The sequence below is a fragment of the Colobus angolensis genome, unplaced genomic scaffold, assembly GCF_000951035.1.
Source record: "Colobus angolensis palliatus isolate OR3802 unplaced genomic scaffold, Cang.pa_1.0 Scaffold53, whole genome shotgun sequence".
NCBI classification, from domain to species: domain Eukaryota; kingdom Metazoa; phylum Chordata; class Mammalia; order Primates; family Cercopithecidae; genus Colobus; species Colobus angolensis.
This window is the reverse complement of record NW_012118821.1, coordinates 11,525,261-11,547,719: the sequence shown is the minus strand read 5'-3', so window position 1 is coordinate 11,547,719 and position 22,459 is coordinate 11,525,261. Positions and strand designations below refer to the sequence as shown.

Genomic DNA, 22,459 nt, shown 5'->3' with positions numbered 1-22,459 from the left:
CAGAGCCCTGAAAGTGAGGAATGATTGGTGAGGACTGAATGAAGACAATGAGGACTGACTGGAAAGACTGACGTGAAATGCAAGCATTGGTTGTGTGTCTTGCTCTTATTATCTAATTGGATCTGGAGGCCCCTGGAGACTTTTGGGTGCTAAGCTTGTCTTACACCCAGAAGGGTTTGCTCAACCAGGCCCTGGCTGGAGGGATCCTGGTGTACACTCCACTGAGCATGGCAGTCTCCAGGGCAAAGCAGGACAGGATTTCAGCTGCTAGAACCTCAAGATCTCTTTTTTCCCTTAACCAAGTTCAACTTGCTCTCCCACTCTGAAAACGGACACCTCTCAAAATCAAAGGTAATGCCTCAGCTGAGAACCCTACTGAAAGCCAAGTATAAACATGGCTGTTGCTTGCAAATCCAGCTCACTGGTTTTCCTTGTGATTTCGTGTAATTCCGGGTGAGATTGGTATGTGAATGCTTTATATCCAACTACACTGAGCACGCTCATTGAAGTGCGAACATCTAACTCAACGCCAGAATCCAATTCAATGAAGCCACATGTAAACATTACACCCTTATAAAATATTTCATTAAACGTCCTTAACTTATTACTAAAATTCAATGAGATGAGATAAAACAAGACAGCCTAGACATTTGAAACACCTACAGTTCAGAAATTTTAACTGCTTCTGAAGCCAAGTGTGCATGAACACTCAGTGTAAATAGGTTCTTTCGTTTTTTTGTTTTGTTGTTGTTGTTTTAACCTTGGGGAAATGTACGATTAAACATAATGCCTTCCCCAAACTGGAGCAACGAGTGCAGTGAGTTTCTTCAGGAAAATGAATAGGGTATAGACGAGAAAATGATTAGAACAATTGTGACCTATTACAGGAGTTCATAAAGCTCTCGAAGCTTGCAGCACCCACAAGCTTGCGGCATATGGAAGACAATCCCAGCCTCTAATTTCTGTGCAGTGGTAAGTAGTTCTATTATCAGACAGGCAAATGGGGCGGTCGGCAGACAAATAAATCACGATTGCACAGTGAACCTTAAAATGCACGCCACAGCTTTCCTTATAGAGCATGCTGAGAAATTGCCATTTTTACCAGAATTTTCTTCTTTTCTTCATCAGAGTGACATATATAAAAGTACTTCGAAATGTGAGTATTGAGAAGATAACACCAGAGTTCCCATTCCACTCACTCATTCAGAACCAGAGACTTTGCAGGATCTGAGATTTGGGCCATATTTCAGTCTTGTTGACCTCCAGCCCTAAAAATATGTGCTGCCAGGCAGCAGCCACTGGGTATGTGCCAATCTCATCCCTCCCCAATCCTCCAAATCAGACCCCAAATGCTTTACTAAGCAGTTCCTTCTGCTGCAAGTGTAGATTTTGTGTGCAGTGATTCTACACGAGCCACTTCCATGTGAGGGTCATGGGCAACCTTCCCTCCCCACTGGCCACCCCGAGGCATCCTCTCAGCACCCACAGAGGAGGCTCACATCATTCCTGCCCGATATAACGTCAGCAGTGAGAACAAGCTATGCCTCATCTAATTTAACTGCAAAGGGCTCTTTTTGGCAGGAATTGTCTCTTTGGAGAGGATGCGCAATGCAACTTTTAACTGCCTCCCGGAAGCCATGAAGCACCAGGCAGCTAAGATGAAAGAATTTACTCAAAGCAGCAAATGGGACAAGCACCAGAGCAGGGGCTGCCTGCAGCAATCCCGGGAGCCCCGTGCTGGGCAGAGGTACCTGCACTGTCGCCAGGAACCCCGTGCTGGGCAGAGGTACCTGTACTCTGTCTCCAGGAGCCCCGTGCTGGGCAGAGGTACCTGCACTGTCGCCGCGCTGGGTGGGTGATCCCGGGACCTGATATTCTTCTGCCGTCCACCAGAGTTCGAAGATGCCCACTGGATAGGAATTCACCAATTCTCCTCTGAGTTCATTTTCTAAAGGATAGAGCGACAACACAAAATACCTTAAGTAAGAGAAGGGAGGAGGGTGTAAGGAGGGTTTGCTCCCCTGTGCTGTGACACTCACAACAGCTACGTTTCAAGATAGGTAACTGCACCTTGAGAAGATGTGTAAATAATTTTACTCAGAAACCTTGTTATAAACTCTAATAATGGCTAACTAGAAGTACTTTTTAACATTTAGTTAATTTACTTTGAAACCTAAGATATTGAGGAGTTTTAAATACATGTCCTAGGTTTGAAGGTAAAACCAAATGCACTTAATATTTAGATTGAGCCATTACTGGCCCATTTCTCAGACGATTGCCTCCTTTAACACTTTGATGTAATTAGAAAACAATTTAATACGGGAGAAATATTTTGTATGTTTATTTTTTGGAAATAAGAGAATTTCATTCATAAGAAAATATAGTTTGCTGATGACAAGGCCACTTCCAAATGTCAGCTCAATTTTATCTTACTGTAACAACAACAAAAGAAATTACCTTCATTAATGGAAATGTAGAAATTGTTAACTTTCTATCATGTTTTTCTGCAATGTTATCTCAGTATTAGAAACCATTGACTGCTCTAATTTGAAGAAGAAATATCCATACTATCTCAAAGTCTACTATCAAAGAGAGAATTTATTTTGTTAAACAAAATGATGAACTAGAAAATCAGAAAGTGAGAGGGAGATGCCTCAGTTAGGGAAGCCATTGTTTCTGGTGCAAACCTCCTAATTCCAAGAGGCTCATTAAAGTGCCTCTATGACAATAACAGACAAGTGTTAATGGGCCTCAGTGAAGTGTGTCAGGAGAACGAAGAGAGCCTGAGGGGCTCCCCATGCTGTTTATGATCAGCTAGATGCAGCAGCATTACCATAAATCCTCTAACAGATACTGTACTTCTCGCCTGTAATAAGATGATAGCTAGAGTGCTTAGCAAGTGGAACTTGAAATAAGATAACACAAGATTTCCTAAGAAACACAAAGGCAGCCGATAAAATGCAACCGTAACAATTATTATTATTTCCCCTAATTAGAATTTACTAAAACAAACAGGTAAAGAACAAAATAATTCCAAAATAGATACATGGAGTTAGAGAGGTTTTAAAATTACCCCGAAAAATCAAGGTTCAAAACTTGAACGAGAGTTAGTGTATTCATTTTGTTGCAAAGTCTATAGGCATCAGTTTGGAGTTATTTTCTAATATTTAAAAATATATACTTAGTTTTTAATACAAATTATAATTTGGGGTCTTATTTACAGCAGTGCACAGCTATCTACACTGGAAAATCTCTGATAACAGTGGTGTGTTTTATGGCTTTTTCTCAACACCCACATAGTATAAATGCAAGGAATTCTTGCAGTTTCTTCCTGAGGCAAACGCCCCTGCATCAGACATACCACTTTGAAATCATCTACAAGGATTCAGGAGCATTTACCCTGGACAAACAACGCCTTCTTCTACCTCAGGTTTGCACTCTGATCATTAATGCTCGGAATTCAGACCCACGTCCTTTTGAGGCAGAGACAGAGGCAGACGTGAGAGCACACGTGGAGATTCCCTCCCGGGCAGTTTGACGAGGAGGAATGTCCGCTTAGTGGATACTCGCTGCGAACTGGTCTCTTTGATTTTAACCTTTTGAACTGGGTCCCTACTTCCTCAATCAGATTATACTAAGGCAACTAGCATATAAACTTGCTATTATTAATATTGAAATAATATGATTTAAAAATATAGCTATTTGTTTCTTCAAGTGTTGCTGATTAAATGGACGGTCATTACTCCTGGGTGAGCAAGACCCATCTCAGCCAATCTTGGTGTGAATGTTTGTTGAGTAAGTAAAACTCTCTGAAGTTCAGGTTCTGTATCTGACAATAGCAGGGCTGGGCTAAAAGTTTAAATACGTTTTTTTAGCACCAAATGCTTTAAGCAAGAATCCCACTGCTGTAGTGTTTGATATGAATCCCCAGGCAGCAAGTGAGCCACGAGTAGAGAAGTGTGGTGCTCTCCTTGTGAGGCTCACTCAGACTTCCTTTCTACGCGTGTTGTGTGTTGAGTGTGAGTGTGTAGCTTTGAGTCTTGGCTCAGTGGTTTCGGGAATTACTGTGCAAATCTCCTTCTCTCGGAGAAGTGCCTCCACCGTGGGGCACTGCCGAGGAAAGGAAGAACCAAGCCCGTCTTCCTCCATCTTCTCTTGCCAGGGTGGTGCCCACCACCTCTGTGCGACACAGATGGAAAGAAGTCAGCTCCTGGTGACTTTTCCTGCAGGTATCAGCCTCTGAGGCACACATACTCCTTCCTGCCATCGTTGCTTTTCTACGATTTCTTGTCAAGAAGACCTTTTGTTTAGCTACGTGTTGCTGAAATGGCAGTGCTTGTGCCTGTCTGGTAACCCAAATCACACCTGCAGGACTAGCTACTAGTGGAAACGGGTCATGTTCTTTGTTTTTCACCCTGAAAGTTCCGTGTGAGATTGGTTAAAAGATGAGAGCTCTATGTTGATAGTGCTTCTTTCTCAGACATGTAACACTGAACAGCAAGAAACAGAAAATTGCCTGACTAAAGCCCACCTCAGACACCACCATAAGGAGAAGGCGAAACCACCGTTTGTGAACTGAGCCAATTTCAGAGGAGCCTCTGAGAGGCATGCGAGGGCGCCTGAGCCTGGTTTTGCGTGCTTTCCTGGACCCTTGCCTCGACACTGTCTGAACAGGAAAACTATTTTAAGAATGTTTTCTGTGCCCTTCAGTGGTCAAATTTGGAATCCATAATGGCCGGAGAGGACAGTGCATCATAGCAGCCGGGCTGGAGGACAGTCCTGGACGCCTGTCCCCATCGTGATTGGCAGGTGCATCTCCAGCTCTTCCGCCTGTTTCTGTAGCTCATCTCTACCGACAGCCACGCGATCTTGCTCAGGGGCTGGGTTGAGATGAATAAGCTGCCTGCACTATGGAGTACATAGCAGGTTCCCCGTTAGCCTTTCCTGGCTGAATAAGGAACTTGTTTCCTTTGTACAAAGTTAAACGGATTTCACTTAGCTCACTGTGTTGCTCACAGCCTTCGTGTTAGGATGGCTCATCAGATAGTCACTCAGCTTCTAGGTGGAGCTGAGATTTAGAATATGTCCACTTTCAGTTTTTCAGAGAAAAGAAAGAAATGGTCATTTTCAGAAGATAATGATGACCATATAGACAAGGAAAAGGAAATATATAATAAGTAAATAAATGGGGACATCTTAAAAAGAAAAAATAGAAAATCAGGAAAAGAATGTGCAGCCAGTTTTAATATCAGCCTTCTCGTTTTTAAACACTCATGTGTGTTTTGCTGTAAGTCTAGGTCAGTTAAGTTTTTGTGGGATGACTTCAATTATTTGCAATATTGGAATGTATTTTTGGCATTTAAAAAGGTTTGGGTCTACCTCCCATACATGGACATTCCCATCTCAGTTCTTCCCGTAGATCACCTGTACAATATCAATATTTAGAACATAACTTATTTTTATTTTTTCTTGAGATGGAGTTTTATTCTTGTTGCCCAGGCTGGAGTGCAGTGGCGCGATCTTCGCTCACTGCCACCCCCACCTCCTGTGTTCAAGTGATTCTCTTTCCTCAACCTCCCTAGTAGCTGAGATTACAGGTGCCCACCACCACAACCAGCTAATTTTTGTAGTTTTAGTAGAGATGGGGTTTCACCATGTTGGCCAGGCTGGTCTTAAACTCCTGACATTAAGTGATCCGCCCGCCTGGCCCTCCCAGAGTGCTGAGATTACAGGCATGAACCACCATATCTGGCCTAGAATATAACCTTAATCTCAACTTCTAAGTAAGAGACCACTGATTTCAACATGTCAACTAACCACATAAAAGGACACCAGCAAATGCAATTTGTAACCTGTAAGTATTTATAGATAAAGACATCATATGAATAATCTATCCTCTAATTTACTAGCTATTCTTAAACTTAGACATGAACTTAAAGCCACAATGGCATTGTTTCACAAAATTAACACCGAAGTGGAATCAGGTTTGTTTCCCACTGTGGCTTAGAGAGGGCCGGTAGCATTCCCACTGCCAAGGAAGGGGATGAGAGCCTTCCCTGTCTTCCGTGTAGCGGGGACGATGTCGTCAACAGGATTCTCATGCAGGTTTGCGTGGATGCAAATGGAACAACCTTGTTGTGTCGGGAATTTGGCAGCATGAATGAAAATTTTAAATGTGCGTATGCTAGCCTGACAATTTCAGTTCCTGGTATCTACCAAATATATATTTAGTCACACATATGCATAGATACCTGCATAAAATGTTTCAATGCGATATTGTGTATCAAAACTCCTCAGTGATAGAATGGTTAGATTATTTGTGGTAAATAAGCAATCTAAGACGGGCCTGTAAATACTGACAAGGCAGAATCCGCAAGACGTGTAGCAAAGTGATTAGAGGATGGTGCAGAGAAGCATGCACAGTGTAACACGTTCACATACAACAAACTAGAACCTAGGGTGTATTCGTCTGTTCTCACACTGCCCGAAAGAACTGCCTGAGACTCCGCAATTTACAGAGGAAAGAGGTTTAAATGACTCACAGTTCCACGTGGCTGGGAAGGCTTCAGGAAACTTACAATCATGGCAGAGGCGAAGCAGGCACATGGTACATGGTGGCAGGTGAAAGAGAGAATTTAAGAGAATCCAGGGAAGACGTCCTTATAAAACCATCAGATCTTATGAGAACTCACTCAATATCATGAGAACAGAATGGGGTAAATCACCCCCTATGATCCAATCACCTCCCACCAGGTTCCTCCCCAAACCCTGGGGCTTCCAATTCAAGATGAGATTTGGGTGGGGACGCAAAGTCTAACTATATAATAGGAGCATGTCTTATATTTACACGTGCATGTCTGTGAATACTGAGGATGACGCCAGCGTGGACACAGACGCAGTGGATAGCTGAGATGATCTTTGGAGATAGGAGTGGGGTTGTGACAACTAAGAAAAACTTTCACTTTTTACTGCAAATACTTCTAATTGTTTATTTCACATAAGTACAGCTCATTTATAAATACATAAAATATTTATTTTATATAAACAGGCTGTAATGATTTGATTGCCAAAGAAAATTCATGTAACATTTATGTAACAAAATAAACTGAAAAATTTAATGATTTATCTATTAGTATTTTCAAAAGATATGTGTCAATTATTGTAAAAAATGACTAACAAATTTAGGTCAGAAATGTACACTCCCAAAGTCATGTAATACTTGCCAGTAACTTGCACTCCCCAGATACCCAGGCCATTTGCTGCTTAACAATATAGTTTAAGACAAGCCCTGGGATGCACTGGCTGTCTACAAACCAATAAACAATGTGCCAAGGACATCACATTTGTGCCTGACTAGATCATTCTAGCTCATTAAAACACAGTCTTCCATGTTAAGCAAAATGATCTAGAAGAGCAAGGAAAATGGAGGCAATTAGAACAAAGGCAGATGAGTGCCGTGTCAGAACAGAGAAGGTGGTCTGGCACCCATGCCCTCCTTCCTTCTGCAGGAAGGTGTTGTTGAGGTGGGCCTCTGGGGCTGTCTCTGTCCTCTCAGGGTCTGCTGTTTGCCTGCAGCCCACTCAGGGACAGTGAGGACTTACCACTAAGGCAGATCCAGCAAGAGACACACATGGTGGAATGGCTTTTGGCATTGTTGAATATCGGCAGTGAAAGCAATCGTAAGGATAGTGCAGCCTGCCTCTTCATTTTTAGATTTGGTCACTGAAGTCCAGAAACCCTAAAGAACCTACACAGGGTCACCAGAAAAGTGAGCAGAAGGCCCAGGACAAAGCGACAGGTATGCAGTCCCCATCACTCCTTTCTCCAACAAAGTGAAAAGTAGTTTAAGGAAATCTAAGATTTAATTGCTGTGAATTTTATTAATAACAAGGTTTAGTTTTCAGGGCACATGGGAAGACATTTCCATGGGGCATAGAAAAAGTGAGGAATAGCATTAACCAAAGAGCAGTAACTGGGTTCTGCCATTCACATCCTACAGGTAATACCTGGTCTGGGAGCCCTTGAATGTAGGAACCTGGGGTACTGGGAATGAACGCCGATGCCTCCACACACATCCCTGGCCATCAGCTGTAGGATGTGGCCCAGGAAGTGATTCATCCATCCACAGAGGTTTCAGGCTCGCGGGCACCCTCTGAAGTTTGGAGAACCCAGTGGTTCTGCATCTCATTGAATCCAAAGCTTCCCAAGAGGCAAGTGCCCAAACCAATCCGAATCAGAGGACTCAGGCATAGCCCTGCCTTCCTTTTTTCCTGGGAAGGCTCTAGGCTCAGATGCTAATGAGTTCTGAGTTAGCTTAGCTGAGTTCACTTCACCCTTCCTACCAGCCCTCCAAACCTGTTTCTCCTCCCTTCATGCTGAGAGTGGAGTCTCTAAGAACATGCCTCTGTTGTAGATGCCTCTGACCAAGAATAAATCCACACAGTGACCATGATTTGCATGATTATCATTATCATGAGAGCACCTTACATGTGTATCCCAATTTAAAGTTAAAAGTTATTTCATACACAAACATGTAAAGGAGGTAGAATTACGTGTTTTATAGATGAGGAATCAGAAGTTCCACAAGCACTGCTTTAGTGAGTGAGGAACAGTAGGAATTGGAGCCGGAACTAAAACACACACTCTAGCCCAGCTCCCTGTTCTCCTGAAGCTTGGTGACATGTTATTTCTCAATTCCTAAGACTTACCACCGCCTTATGTGACCTTTAGTTTAAGCTGTTTTGTCCTCTCCATGTCCTTCAAATATAAACTACACTTCCTCACTTTGGTTCACACCATTTCTCTCTTTATACACATCTCAAAGATTTATCAGTTTTCACATCAAATCTCACCATTTCTCTACTCAGACTTTTAGATCATTCCAGCCCTCAGGAGGAGGCTGTTCCTCTGAATGATGAATGAGGTCATCCTCTTGCTGATCTGTTCATACATTCACACACCGTTTCACATAGCCAGCCACTCATTCCACTGTTTGCTCACTTCTGCTAATGCTACTGTTGTTATCAAAGAAACTAGGGTGCTTGAAGACGAGGATTGCACCTGTTCATTTTTGTATTGCCAAGGCCCAGAGAAGAGAGAATCCATTAAATGAATGAATCGAATAACAATAATGATAATAAAGTAGAGTTCACTTCACCCTCCTTCCCAGGCCCCCAAGGAACTCATGGTTCCTTGAGAGTACAGAAGATGTTTATTACTTGGTGAATTCTTCATTTGTCTAGCATAGCACCTAATATGGACTCTCAAATAATTACTAATCAAATGAAAAAATATAAGCTCTTTCTTTAAAAAGAAACAACAACCTGTATCAGGAAAGAAGAGGAGAGAGCAAGTGATCATTTGAATCAGTGGTGCTACCTTAGGAGTGAATGCAAGTGGCAGAGAGACAACTCGAAGTGGGTGTGTGTAAACTGCGCCTGAAGGTGTGTGTGAACCTGTGTGTGTACCTGTGTGTGCACCTGTATCTGTACCTGTGTGTGCACCTGTAACCATACCTGTGTGTGTGCTTGTGTATGTACCTGTGTGTGCACCTGTATCCATACCTGTGTGTGTGCTTGTGTATGTACCTGTGAGTGCTTGTGTGTGCACCTGTATCCATACCTGTGTGTGTGCTTGTGTATGTACCTGTGTGTGCACCTGCATCTGTGTATATGTACCTGTGTGTGCCTGTGTGTGCACCTGTATCTGTACCTGTGTGTGCAACCTGTATCCATACGTGTGTGTACCTGTGTGTGTGTGCTTGTGTATGTACCTGTGTACCTGTGTATGCACATGTATCTGTACCTATGTGTGCCTGTGTACCTGTGTACCTGTGTATGTACCTGTGTGTGCACATGTATCTGTACCTATAACCTATGTGTGCCTGTGTGTGCCTGTGTATGTACTCCTCTGTGTGTGCCTGTGTGTGCACATGTATCTGCACCTGTGTGTGTACTTTTGTGTACCTATGTGTCTGTGAAGTGAGATTGAAAACACTCACGAGAGTACTTGGCTCTCTGTTATCTCTGAGACACAGAAACTTCATGAATGAAATCATGTTACTGATTGCTAGCTGAACTCTCAATTTTCAGAGAATCCTTGGAAAGAAAATCAGAATTCTAGCAGCAAGCTCCGCTCTTAGAATATATAGAAATTACTGTCTGTCAGAGGCTGTGAATGCAGAGTGTGATTTAAATGTGCTATGAGTTTAACTTAAAGCACAGCCACACATTTCAACTAGAAAATCCTAATGGTGGGGGCATGAGTGTACTTAAGGCCCTTCATCTGTGACAGAGTCGACCATGTGGAAGGGCTTTGTCTTCCTGGATGCAGTGCCAAGGACTGGGGGCTGCTCCCTGCTCTCTAAACCTGCAGCCTTTTCCTTCCCACAGCAACGGCAGGAGGATGCATGCCGAGAAGTGAGATTCCTCCAACTAACTGCTTCCAAGTGAGAGAAAAAGGACTTTCCACGTTCCAGCACTTCCATGCTTGTTCTTTCATTTGATCCTTAAAACAACCCTGAGAATAGGCAAGCGAGATATTATTGGCTCTATTTTAGGAGAGAAACTGAGGTTCAGAAAGGTAGCTTGCCTGAGGTCACAGAGCTGGGATGGGGACCCAGGTTTCTGGGCTGGACATTGACAAGTGTCCACCCTGGCAGTCACCTCCCAACTCCCATATGTAACAAGCTTTCAGAGCAAAGATGAACGCATGCCCCACGCTGACTGCACTGTCTTGGAACTGTGGCCATGGAGAGGTGACCTCCTCTCTGCAGGATCTGATTTCAGTGGCTTAGGAAGGGCTTGTCCTTCTGATTGTCAGACCGGTACCCATGCCAACCAGTGAAACCCTTCCATTAGAAATCCATTTATTTGAACATTTTTTAAAGAATTTACCTTTATAAGTGCAAATGATTCTGGGCTAGCTGATATTTTGAGTTACTATTGATTCAAAAGATATTAATTTTTCATGGAACAAGGAAGATGTTTGCATTAGTACGGCCAGCATCTATCCTCATTCTCTGTCCCTCTCACACCCATGCACCCCCTACACTCTTCTCTCTCATTTTCAGTCTGTATTTCATAAGGAAGAAAGGCAGAGAGTAGCAATTGCCTGGATTTGAATGGAGGATTTAGGGAGGGCTGGAGGCTTAGAAACAGGCATTGCCTTGGTTTATCAAAGCACAGCATGCACTTTGCAGCTAACCAGAAAGGCATGCTCTGTTTTTCATCTGGACTTTGTTTGTTGTGGATCTCTCCCTTTGGGTTTTGGGGAAGGAGGAGTGGTTTGGGAATTGCTGGCTTCCTACCAACCACCACCAAAGAGCAGTGCAGTCCCAGTTTGGCCGACAGTGGGAGCTACTGAGATGGATAAACGTAACAGGAGTTAAAGAGACCCACAGCCTGGGCCTCCATGCAGGACAGACTTGCAGAGGAGAGAGGGAGGGGGGTCATCGCTTCTCCTCTAAGTCAGGAAGGCTGCAACAGGGATGCCCACAGCACTCAGGGTTACGCAGAGGTGAGCTGACCCTGCCATAGAGGTGGGGAGATTTTCTGAGGAGCAGTGGCTGAGCTTTGAGAAGGGCACGTCATCAGGCTATGGATAAGTCACAGAGGGAGATCTCCTGGACAGAAAACAGTAACACAAAAAGCACAGATCTGTTGGAGGGAAGGGTGTGTTTGGATGGTAAGTCCTGGGGGAGCCTGAATTTTATCCTGCAGGACACAGGGAACCTCCTGGCCTCCCTTGCAGAGTAGTGAAGAGCCAGGTTGCTGTTTTAGAACAGAGAGGAGGGGAATAGACAGGGAGGAACGAACCTGGGGGAAGCGGACCAGGAGAGAGCTGCTGGGGTGAAGCCTGGTCACAGAGAGGCGGCTCACCTCTGTGCAGAGAGGGGAAGTTCCCAGGGGAGGGGAGGAGAGAAAGGGTGGGGCCAGGTGGTGGTAGGAGAGAAGAAGCCTGGAATCAAGCCATCCTGTCTCCTAAAGCTTGCATTGTTTCCACAACTCTAGAAGCAGGATAAAAGAAACATCCCTCCAGTGCACAAAGCTTGCAAGAGAGTAATATTATGAATGTATGAAATCATGCTGTACTTGATGGCCCTGTAAGGTAATGATGAGGTTCTCAGTGTGGTGAGGTAGAGATCCATATTTTAGCACATATTCTTCATAGCTGCGGCTCTCTGTAAAAGTTATCAGCATATGACAATTCAGAATCCCACATGTAGTTTCTTGCAAAATATATACTAGAAAAAATAGTTTGGAGATATAACTAAAATAAGGAAGGAGGGAAGGAAGGAAGGAAGGAGAGAAAGGAAGGAAGGAAGGAAAGAAGGAAGGAAGGAAAGAAGGAAGGAAGGAAAGAAGGAGAGAGAGGAAGGAAGAAAAAAGGAAGGAAGGAAGGAGGGAGGGAGGGAAGGAGGGAAGAAAAGAAAAGGAAGAGAAAGACAAAGAAAGAGATAAAGAAAGAAAAAGGAAAGAAAAAAGAAAAGGAAGGAAGAAAGAGAGAAAGGGGGAGAGAAAGAAAGAAAGAGAGAGAGAGAAAGGAAAGAAAGAGAGAAAGAAAGAAAGTAAAAAGAGAAAGAGAGAGAGGGGGAGAGAGAGAGAAAGAGAGAGAGGGAAGCAGGGAGAGAAAAGAGAAAGGGAACGAGGTAGATAGCTTGAAGAATGTGGGTCATGTTGAGGCTGTTCACAATTTTAAACATCTAAAAAACACAGCTAATATTTACCTAGAAGGAATCACTAATAAATCATACAGTTTCAACATTATCAAAATATATTCTTATTAATGACATACAAAGTAATAAAGACATTACAGTGTTAATGCATGTGTGTGTTCAAAAGAAACAAGTAGAAAGTAAACACAAGACAGTGTCCACGTAGACTCCACAGTGAAAATGTGCAGCGCTGCCCATAAAGGTCGGGACAGAGTAGGCGAAGGGCTTCCACTCCACTGATGTTTATTTTCAGGCACAGACACATTTTACGTACTTTATATAAATATTAAAATGATGAGTTTAAGGTGTCAGAGTAGCATGCCTTTAAAAATTGGGGATTTTTTTCATGGGATGATTTTACCAATTAAAAACTCCAGGCAAAAATATCCTGCACTCCAAACTGCCCAACCTTGTGTGTCCAAACAAAGGAATAACACTCATCTGAGCAAGACCTCCTCTTCCCGCCTAAGCCTCCCCACACCGCATGCCCACCCATGGGCTGGCGGCCTCTGCAGCAGAGCAGGCAGATCTCCCCAGCTCTGGGAGGAAAGCTCTCTTCTCCTTCTGTGATGACACAAACCTCTCCTCATCCATCAGCTTCAGGTGCAGGAGAGACTCCTGCCTAAATCCCTGGTTGCGGTTGGCCTCAGGTTTCCAGCTACCTGGAAAGGGGCCTGCCAAGAAAGGCCGCAGCTCAGCACTTTAGCTAGAAACTGTGCAAAGCCCCACCCCATGAGTAGCTGGATTACTTCAGATCAGTTTTGCCACCTCTCTGGCCTTTACTTTTGTCACCTCTGAAATGCAAATGGTGTTAGTAATTGCGTCTACTTTAGAAGGCTTGTCAGAGGATCCACTGAGATAGCGCAGCTCCTGCGTTTGGAAAATACCCTCATTTTCAACCTTTGGAGGTTTTTCATGCTCCAAACCTTCCAGTCACCAGCCAGCAACTCTTCCATAGCCATCCAATAACTCTCTACTCTGCACCTAATAAGCATTCCACTCTTATATACAAGCCTCCTTATAAAAGGTCCAGACTTAAAAATAATAATAATAATAGCAAACACATTGAAGGTAAATGGGCATTAGGGCACTTTCAACACAAAGCTTATATAACATATTTGTGTTGTTTAATTAAAATGTAACTAGTCATTCAGTCCTCTGTGTGGTTTTTGTTACTTCCTTGTATTTGAATAGCTCTGTTCAAATATGAGTAACTCACCACAAATTGCATGGTGTGCAAACTAATATATTTATCTGGTTGGCCTCTGCACATGACGGGGATGCAGCCAGGCCTTCCTGAGTCCTGCGTTCCTTACTGGTTAACTGCAGTCCCGCATTGTTACATTTTTCATTCTTTGAAGCCAAGATAGCATGTGCACCACAAAAGAAATATGGACCTCAATGAACAGATAATAGGGAGAATCTCATGCACCCATCCTGGAATTACATTCTTAGCTCTGCCCCCATCACCATCACTGGAGGGAAGCAGCTTCTGTGAGAGGCATCTGTAAAGTCTCCATGTGTCCCCAAGAAGTCACGTTCTGCAGACCTACCAATCACCCTATGTCCCGCCACTCCCTCTAGCAAACAAAGATCCTTGGGTTTTTTCTGGATGCGCACACTTACTAACACTTGACCCAATGTCTACATAAGCATCACAGAATCGAAAATCTATAATTAACAGATTGTTATAAAATTCTACTATGAATAAACTCTTAAATTCCAATTCAAAAATATTGTAAATTTTGCATTTTAAATTAACATGAGTGTAGCAAGGTTAAGATCAATTTACAATGTAACCTAGTCTTCATCTTGGTCTTCATTAGCACTGATTTTAAAAGATTGGTAACTTAAAAGAAGCAAGGCCAACCTACAGCAATGGTCTTTCTACCAAAATGGCATAGAAAAATGCCCATTCTGCCCGTTTACCCCCTACCGCTGCAGTGCTTAGACTGGTTAAAATACTTAGAAATTGCTCCTGGGGCAGCGGGAGGAGGCAGGCACTTGAAATGCGGTTTGCTTCATTCTTTTATCAACTCACAGGAAAATCAATAGAAAACAACACAAAATGACCTCCCCAAAGTAGCCAACCTCGACCGTTCTTACATGAAACAAAAAGGAAGAAACACCCACGAAAGAAAGTTTATTGGATGAACAGCTAAATGTGTAAAGCATAGCCAGGCCTTGGAAGCCACACTCCATCAAGAGGGCAAGTTGACTTCACCCTCAGCCCGAGAGTCTGGACATGGACGGCCGGGGCCCACCCTCAGGTGGTATGACAGGCAGGAGAAGGGAAGGAAAGGGGCTTTGAGGAGCTGCCACTGGGCTGTCCAGTAACAATATTCACTTAGTTCCTCCTACAGTAAATTTATTTGAGCAGGGAGCTGGACGAACGGGCTTCACAACTGCTTTCTACACATTAGTCCAGCTCCTGCAGCCCATTCTCCCTGCTCTCCATGTGAAAGTAAGAGGGACTGTGGACAGCCACCTTTAGAGTGTTAGACCCCATTCTCGCATACTGTTTGTTGAAAAAGAAGTCTGTGTGAATTAATGTCTTATGCTGGCATGGAATTATTTTTAAATTCCTTGTGTATAATAAAGCCTGATTAAAAATGTAGACATTTTGAAAAAATGTGTAAGAATATTACCAAATAAGTAATGACTGTCCTATCCTATACTTAACGTTTCTTTCTTTGGAAAACATTGAAAGTGAAAGACAGTGAGTGACACAGACTAAGCCAAATGATGGGGTGACCCCGTCTTTGCCCGGAGGTTGTTCCATGGCCCTGTCCAGCAGGCCCGGGGAGGGTGTGTTAACAGTGGAAGGGAATCATTAAGTTCAGGTGTGGTTGTGTTTCTCTGTGCATGATGATGGCAGTAGCAATCGAGTGTGCACTGAGTGTGACTGAGCAAATAGGATGCATATGTAAGAAACTTCTGCCTAAGACCAGGGACGATGGTCTACACGGCACCAGGATCCACCCAACGCTGTTCTTGATGAAGCCTTTGGAAGGTGCAGGTCTGGTCTCTGTTCCTTTCGGACTTTATGACTGTGGACAAATCTTCCACCTCCATGGGCATCTCTTTTCATGTGTAATTACCAAGTCCAACTCGGTGACCCCTCTGACCATGACCAGCTCCAAATTACAGAAGTCTGCTTAAAATGTTCCTTTAAAGAAAGTACAAAAAAATTAGCCGGGCATGGTGGTGTGTGCCTGTCATCCCAGCTACCCAGGAGGCTGAGGCAGGAGAATCGCGTGGACCCAGGAGGCGGAGATTGCAGTGAGCTCAGATCACGTCATTGCACTGCAGCCTGGGCAACAGAGTGGGATTCCATCTCAAAAAATACAAATAAAAACATGTTCCTTTAAAGAGTGAGTTCTACTACTTTATGCATGATGGAATTTGCACCCACATTTTAAAGTTGTACACACATTTTAAACAATTCACTTAATAGACAACATAAAGGGTGCAATATCATCTTCTGAAGATAAGTTGCTTTTATTTATTTCTACCTGCTCTGATCCTCCTTTTGGAAAACAAAGAAATAATTTTTTCTAAAAAAGGTATGATCGAAACTTGGCCTTAATGAACTGAAACAGCAATTCATCCTCACACAATCCAGTCTTCTATGGATTGCAGGCCTAGGGTAAGCAGGTTGCAGGCACAGTGAGTGACGGACGAGCAAATGTCAGAGGAGATGCTCTGATATTTGGTCGTGGGCTCCCTCTTCCACTGAGGCCTTTCCTAAATCTGCCTTTGATGAGATTCCCCAGTGATCAGCTCTGTCCGTTCCCTCTGGAGCTGCACAGAATGTGCTTCATGGAAATGTCATCTGCCAGCACGGCAATTATTGGCACTCCAGCAATCACGGGCACAATGCGGAGTGGGTCGAATTCAGGTGAGAGCAAGAACCCACAATCAAGCCCGGGGAAGGAGAACAAAGCCATTTTCTTTCATTCGCCGTCAACACAACCATCAGGCCTTAATTACACGGCGCGTGCGGGGCTGGCTGCTGAAAGGCATGTTATTACCCAGCTTAGTTCCAAATCAGCTCAGTATTGATGAGCGGCAGAGGGAGGAAGCCAGCCTCGCCCCCGGTGGAAAGGAACAGGCACCAAACAAGCAGATGAGTGGCAGAGGGGGGCACACTCCAGGGAATTAAAAAATAATTTTAGAAGGGAGGGAGGGACCCCGTACCTGAACGCTGGCTAAAAATACGTTTCCAGAGGCCTATCGCATTCATGGTTGAATTCAACACAGGTATACCCACTTCAGCCAGGGCTGTTGAGCCCGCCAATATTTCCTGTTTATCTTACTGGATAAGTTCTTGAAGCTGTTATTCTCTGCTCACATTTCCCAAAGGCTCCAGCAAATCTCAATACACCTCTGAGTACTTTCTTTGTTCTTATCCCCACTTCTTGTTAAGCAATTTAAGAACATTCTTAAAAAAAGTTCTCAAATTATCCCTCTCTCTCCATGTATATAGTAGACATGTATGCATCTATCACTTATATTCTCACTTGTATTAAATAAAAATGCATATTTGCCTCTGTCTACATTAAAATAACGAATGTTCAGTGCAAAATATTTTTTAGAGATTGGCATAATAACACTTAATGGAGAGCTCTAACATCTTTGACTAAAGCTTTACAGTAAAAATAAATGGTTCATTTACTACTAAAAATTACACACATACATGCACGCACACACAGGTACACTTCCTTCCCATGGCAAAACACCATATTTGTGTATGAACCTAACACAAAAAGGCATATTCCTCAGTATTACTGAAAGTTAATGGTAATATTGACAAACCCAAAACAGAACATGAATTTGGAAATGTTTTGTTTAGAATTCTAAAACAGATTCTGCTATTTGGTGCTATGCACCTGGACATGGATTAAGGGGTGCCTCTCCTTTCAAGCTGGGGGAACCCACACTGCCAATCTCCCACACTGACCTTTGATGGATGCATGAACTTACCAGCAGGCGCACGCTCACGCCCGCCGATAGGAGCCGTGCACAAGCGTGTGCAGTGCTTAATGCCAAATTATGTCATTTGAGGGACCTTTGCATTTTCTAATCTATTTAAAATGGCCTAGAAAATAAGCCCTGATCTGTGTGCCTGGGCTAGGTCTATTAAGAGTCAGACAGACGGCGTAATGAAAGCCAGGGCGCAGCCCTAATAGGAAATCCAATGTTCTGTGTACTCCCTTCCTCTCCCTTTTCTGCCCAGGCTTTAGACTTCCTGGGGATCTGTCTCGGGCAGATGCTCATGTTTTCCAAGCTTATTGCTTATGGGAAGTGGTAGGAGTTCAAGAAAATCAGAGAGAAGAAGCTGTCATCTTGCTGACAAGCTGGCCAACTGCAGGTGGGTCAGAGTTTTGAGTGATGTGAGTTTTGAAATCCGCCTCCAAGGCAAAATTAAAATACAAAAGCTTGTCCTGCCACATATGGCCCTGTGATTTCCCTAGGACTGTCGGTTGCTGAAGACCTGGGAAGCACCCCCCTCCTCTGACGCTCTGACACACGCTTCAAGTGAGTGCGCTTACTCTCCGAGACTACAGGGAGAGGAAATTAATTTGAGCTGCTGCCTTCTTCCTCCCCAGCGTAGCCACGAACACAGCCTCTTAACCAGCCTCCCTAATCCATTGCTTCCCCTCCAGTGCATTCTCCACACAGCAGCAGGACCATCGTTCTAAAAATGAAATTGCATCATGCTATATAAGAGCTTCTGATTGCGTTCGGGGCTTCCAAAACCTGAACTCCTGGCCTTGCCCCCAAGGCGGCGTAAGAGGCGGCTCCTCCTCAGCCCTCCTGACTCCTGTGTTGCTCAAAATGTTCACCTGGAGCAGTTCTCAAAGTGGGGTTCATGAGCCTCGGGGGTGCCCTCCACTGTTTCATGGGGTTTCTGGGGTCTCCCCTCATGCAACTACATCATCTGTGGGGTTGGATTATCTTCAAAGGCTTCCGCCAAAACAACTTATGCAATATGTTAAGTGCAGAGGCAGATGAGAATTCAGCTGCTCTATTAACACACGCATGAAAGCCATTTGCTAAATGTGAAACAATGATGCTCTTTCAATAAATGTCTTTTTTATGGAAAATATTATTTTTCATAAATATATAATCACGTATTAACAGGTAATGGGTTTTTAAATTATTTTTAATAACTAAAAAGCAAATAATGTTTTAAAATATCTTAGTTTTAATTGTTAACGTGACAGCTCTAACTCACGTAAACAAAATCTCTGTGAAGGCTCCAGACTGTGAAGCTTCGGAAGAGCCCTCGAAACGGAATTCGGTGAGAAGCAGCATTCTCAGGACCGCACGGTGAGGAGCAGCATTCTCAGGACCGCACGGTGAGGAGCAGTGTTCCCAGGGCCGCCCGGTTCCTTGCCTGTGTGCACACCCTGAGCTCTCCCTTCCTCAGGGCTATTGCACAGCTGGTTTTTCTAAGAGGAGGCCCATACAACACCTCAGTGTTTCTCCTGTCTTCCATAGGGTTCATCCTTCACTTTCTGTATTGACCCTGCTGTTTTCCCATGTTTAGGACCCTGATTTTTCATGTTTTCTTAATTATTTATTTACTTTTTCTCTTATCGGAAGCAGGACGGGCACAGTGGCTCATGCCTATAGTCCCAGCCCTCTGGGAGGATGAGGCAGGCCGACTGCTTGAGCTCAGGGATTTGAGACCAGCCAGGGTAACAAGGCAAAACCCTGTCTCTACAAAAAATACAAAAACTAGGCAGGCAGTGGCCCACGCCTGTAGTCCCAGCTACTCAGGAGGCTGAGGAAGGAGGATCACTGGAGCCTGGGAGGTCGAGGTTGCAGTGAGCTGAGATCACACCAGATGGTGTAACGAGAGCCAAGGTACAGCCCTAGGAATAAATCCAATGTCTCTGTATGCCTTTTTTTTTTTTTTTTTTTTGCCCAGCCTTTACACTTGCTGGGGATCTGTCTCAGGCAGATGGAAGAAGAAAGCTCACAGAAGAAAGAACTTGTGTACCGGATTCCTTCAGTATCACCACAATGCCTAGTGCAAGGGGCACTTTTTAAACATATAAAGAAGCGAATGAGGTAAATAACCTGTTCATACTCAGAATAGGTGATTGTAATAAATGTTCTGACTCTTCTGCCATGATCAAGCGTATGGCAGGTTCTTATGTGTCCAGGGTGGTGTTTCTGAGACAGAGTTTCACTCTTGTTGCCCAGGCTGGAGTGCAATGGCACAATCTTGCCTCACAGCAACCTCCACCTCCTAGGTTCAAGCGATTCTCCTGCCTCAGCCTCCCAAGTAGCTGGGATTACAGGCATGCACCACCACACCCAGCTAATTTTGTATTTTTAGTAGAGACAGGGTTTCTCCGTGTTGGTCAGGGGGGACTCAAACTCCCAACCTCAGGTGATCCGCCCACCTCAGCCTCCCAAAGTGCTGGGATTACAGGTGTGAGCCACCGTGCCCAGCCGTCCAGGGTGTTTCAAGTGAGGTCTTGCTTGAAGACGGGAGGGTGCGCTGATTGTGTGTCAGGCAGTGGGAACTTCCAGAAGCCACCCCTAGGCATGGATGGAACGGCTCCCCCCAGCACAGGATGGAGGAGGGATAGGAATGGCTGAGTCTGGGAAGGCTTTGCCTGCTGGGATCCCTCTTAGGGCCAATGGCGAAGAGCCAGGTCACAGGAGAGGATAACACTGGCAGGTCAGATCAGAGTTTTGCAAGTCAATACCATCTGCTTTTCATCAGGATTAGAGACTTGGGGAAAATGTCAGAACCATATCCATTATGAAGAATATGTGAGAGCACTCTGGGATGAATTTTTAAAAATCGAACTTGGAGTAAACACAGAGTACCAACCCGAAGCCGCCCATCCTTACTGTTCTGCAGTGGGGGCCTCAGTATCTTACAGGAAGCAGAGCCTTTCACGTCCCCAGGGGAAGAAAATGCTGGGAAAGTGCAGTAATGCCATGAGTCTGGGGCTGGGGTGCATGCGGACAGTGGGGTCAGGACCCCTGCAGGTGGCGGGGCTTCAGTAAACACGTATTAAAGCCAGCTACATGTCAGTAAACCACAGCAGAATCAACCCTTTGAATATGTAGATGCAAAGTATAGAGCCTGCGTGGGAATCGATTTATTTCCAACTCAAATTTTTCCTAAATCCCATTTACCATTTCTCATCCTTTTAAGCAGAAGGTAGCATGGAGGAAGAATCTTCAGGACATAGATTAGCCCAGGTTTTATGAATTCAGCATTGCTGCACAACCTCCAGCATAGTTTGTTAATTTTTTCCTAAATATTTTTCAAAGTTGTACTCTGTAGCAGACACTATGTCATCCATACAGATGAGATGACAGACTACAGACGGCATCCTTGTCTGGAGGAAAGTAAGAGCCAATTAGTCCCATTGAAACCTGGCAGAAATCTATCTCTTTCTAGAGACCTCTCTGTGTCGGGACACGTCCTGGCCTGGGAGCTGGAAGATTTGTCTTTAGATCTGGTTCTGGTGTGTACTTTGACACAACTTTCCCATAGATTGTGAATTTCTGAAATAGAAGGCTGACCTGAATCATCTTATATACTGTAAATATAGTTCAGAGAAAGCGTCCAGTGATGATGTACTCGGAGTGTCGTCTGGCAGAACACCGTCTAGAATTGCACCCCCCCCACACGTTACAGAGTAGTTGTAAGGGACAGTAAGGTGACATGTAAAGTTTCTAGGATAATGACTCAAACGCCCAGTTACAGCTTTGCTTCTTTTTTCTTCATCCTTTTATTCACTGTTTCATGTTAGTTTCATTTTTTTTTTTCATATAGGATGCTGCTTTCTAGCTTCCCTCTCTGAAAAGAAGTCTCATTATGAAAACATGCAGGGGAATATCTTAAACCTCCCAGTGCGTACAATACGGAGAGCGTCTGTTGGTCCTGGCAGTGGGTGGATATCGTCACATACTTAATTTTCATTCAGTGGCTGGCTCTGTTTTCTTTCTTCTCAAATGTCTGGCTGTTCATCTCTTCTGTCTCACCCAAATTTGAATTGATCCTGGCAGAGCACAAAGCCTCATCCAAGTGTCTCCACAGTCCCTCATTGTGAAGGAGGAGCTACCCTCTGCGGCTGGGAGGACTGCAACTGGGGACAGTGATAGGAGCAGAGGCTGGGATTTGCCACAGAATGGCCGCTCCTTTAGGGGAGGAGGGTGCAGTTGCCTTGGGAATCTAGCCAACAAGTCAAGGCTTGAGGACCTGTCTGCTAAACCTAACAGGTTGGGGATTCTGCTTTTTAAAGTCAGAACTACCAGTTCCGTACTGAGGAATGTAAACTCCCTGGCTCTTCAGGTTTTGAGACGGAGTCTCACTCTGTCACCCAGGCTGGAGTGCAATGGCACGATCTCAGCTCACGGCAACCTCTGCGTCCTGCGTTCAAGTGATTCTCCTGCCTCAGCCTCCTGAGTAGCTGGGATTATAGGTGCCCACTCCCATGCCCGGCTATTTTTTGTATGTTTAGTAGAGATAGGGTTTCACCATGTTGGTCAGGCTGATCTCGATCTCCTGACCTCAGGTGATCCACCCACCTTGGCCTCCCAAAGTGCTGGGATTACAGGCGTGAGCCACCGTGTCCGGTGACTCTTCAGATATTAAGTCAGTGTCTGGATTAGAAAATCATGTTGTTGGCCGGGCGCGGTGGCTCAAGCCTGTAATCCCAGCACTTTGGGAGGCCGAGACGGGCGGATCACGAGGTCAGGAGA

The 22,459-nt window shown here is 44.4% G+C and overlaps 1 protein-coding gene across 3 annotated transcripts in view; it reads right to left on the bottom strand.

Annotated features, from left to right (window-relative positions):
• The window catches only part of MYT1L (myelin transcription factor 1-like), a 536,085-nt gene that overhangs the window by 380,264 nt on the left and 133,362 nt on the right, over nt 1–22,459 (bottom strand). For all 3 annotated transcript variants that reach the window (XM_011960959.1, XM_011960961.1, XM_011960960.1), the window contains exon 3: nt 1,832–1,948. The gene's annotated coding sequence lies outside the window, so the exon portion shown is untranslated. The remainder of the gene's footprint in view (nt 1–1,831; nt 1,949–22,459) is intronic.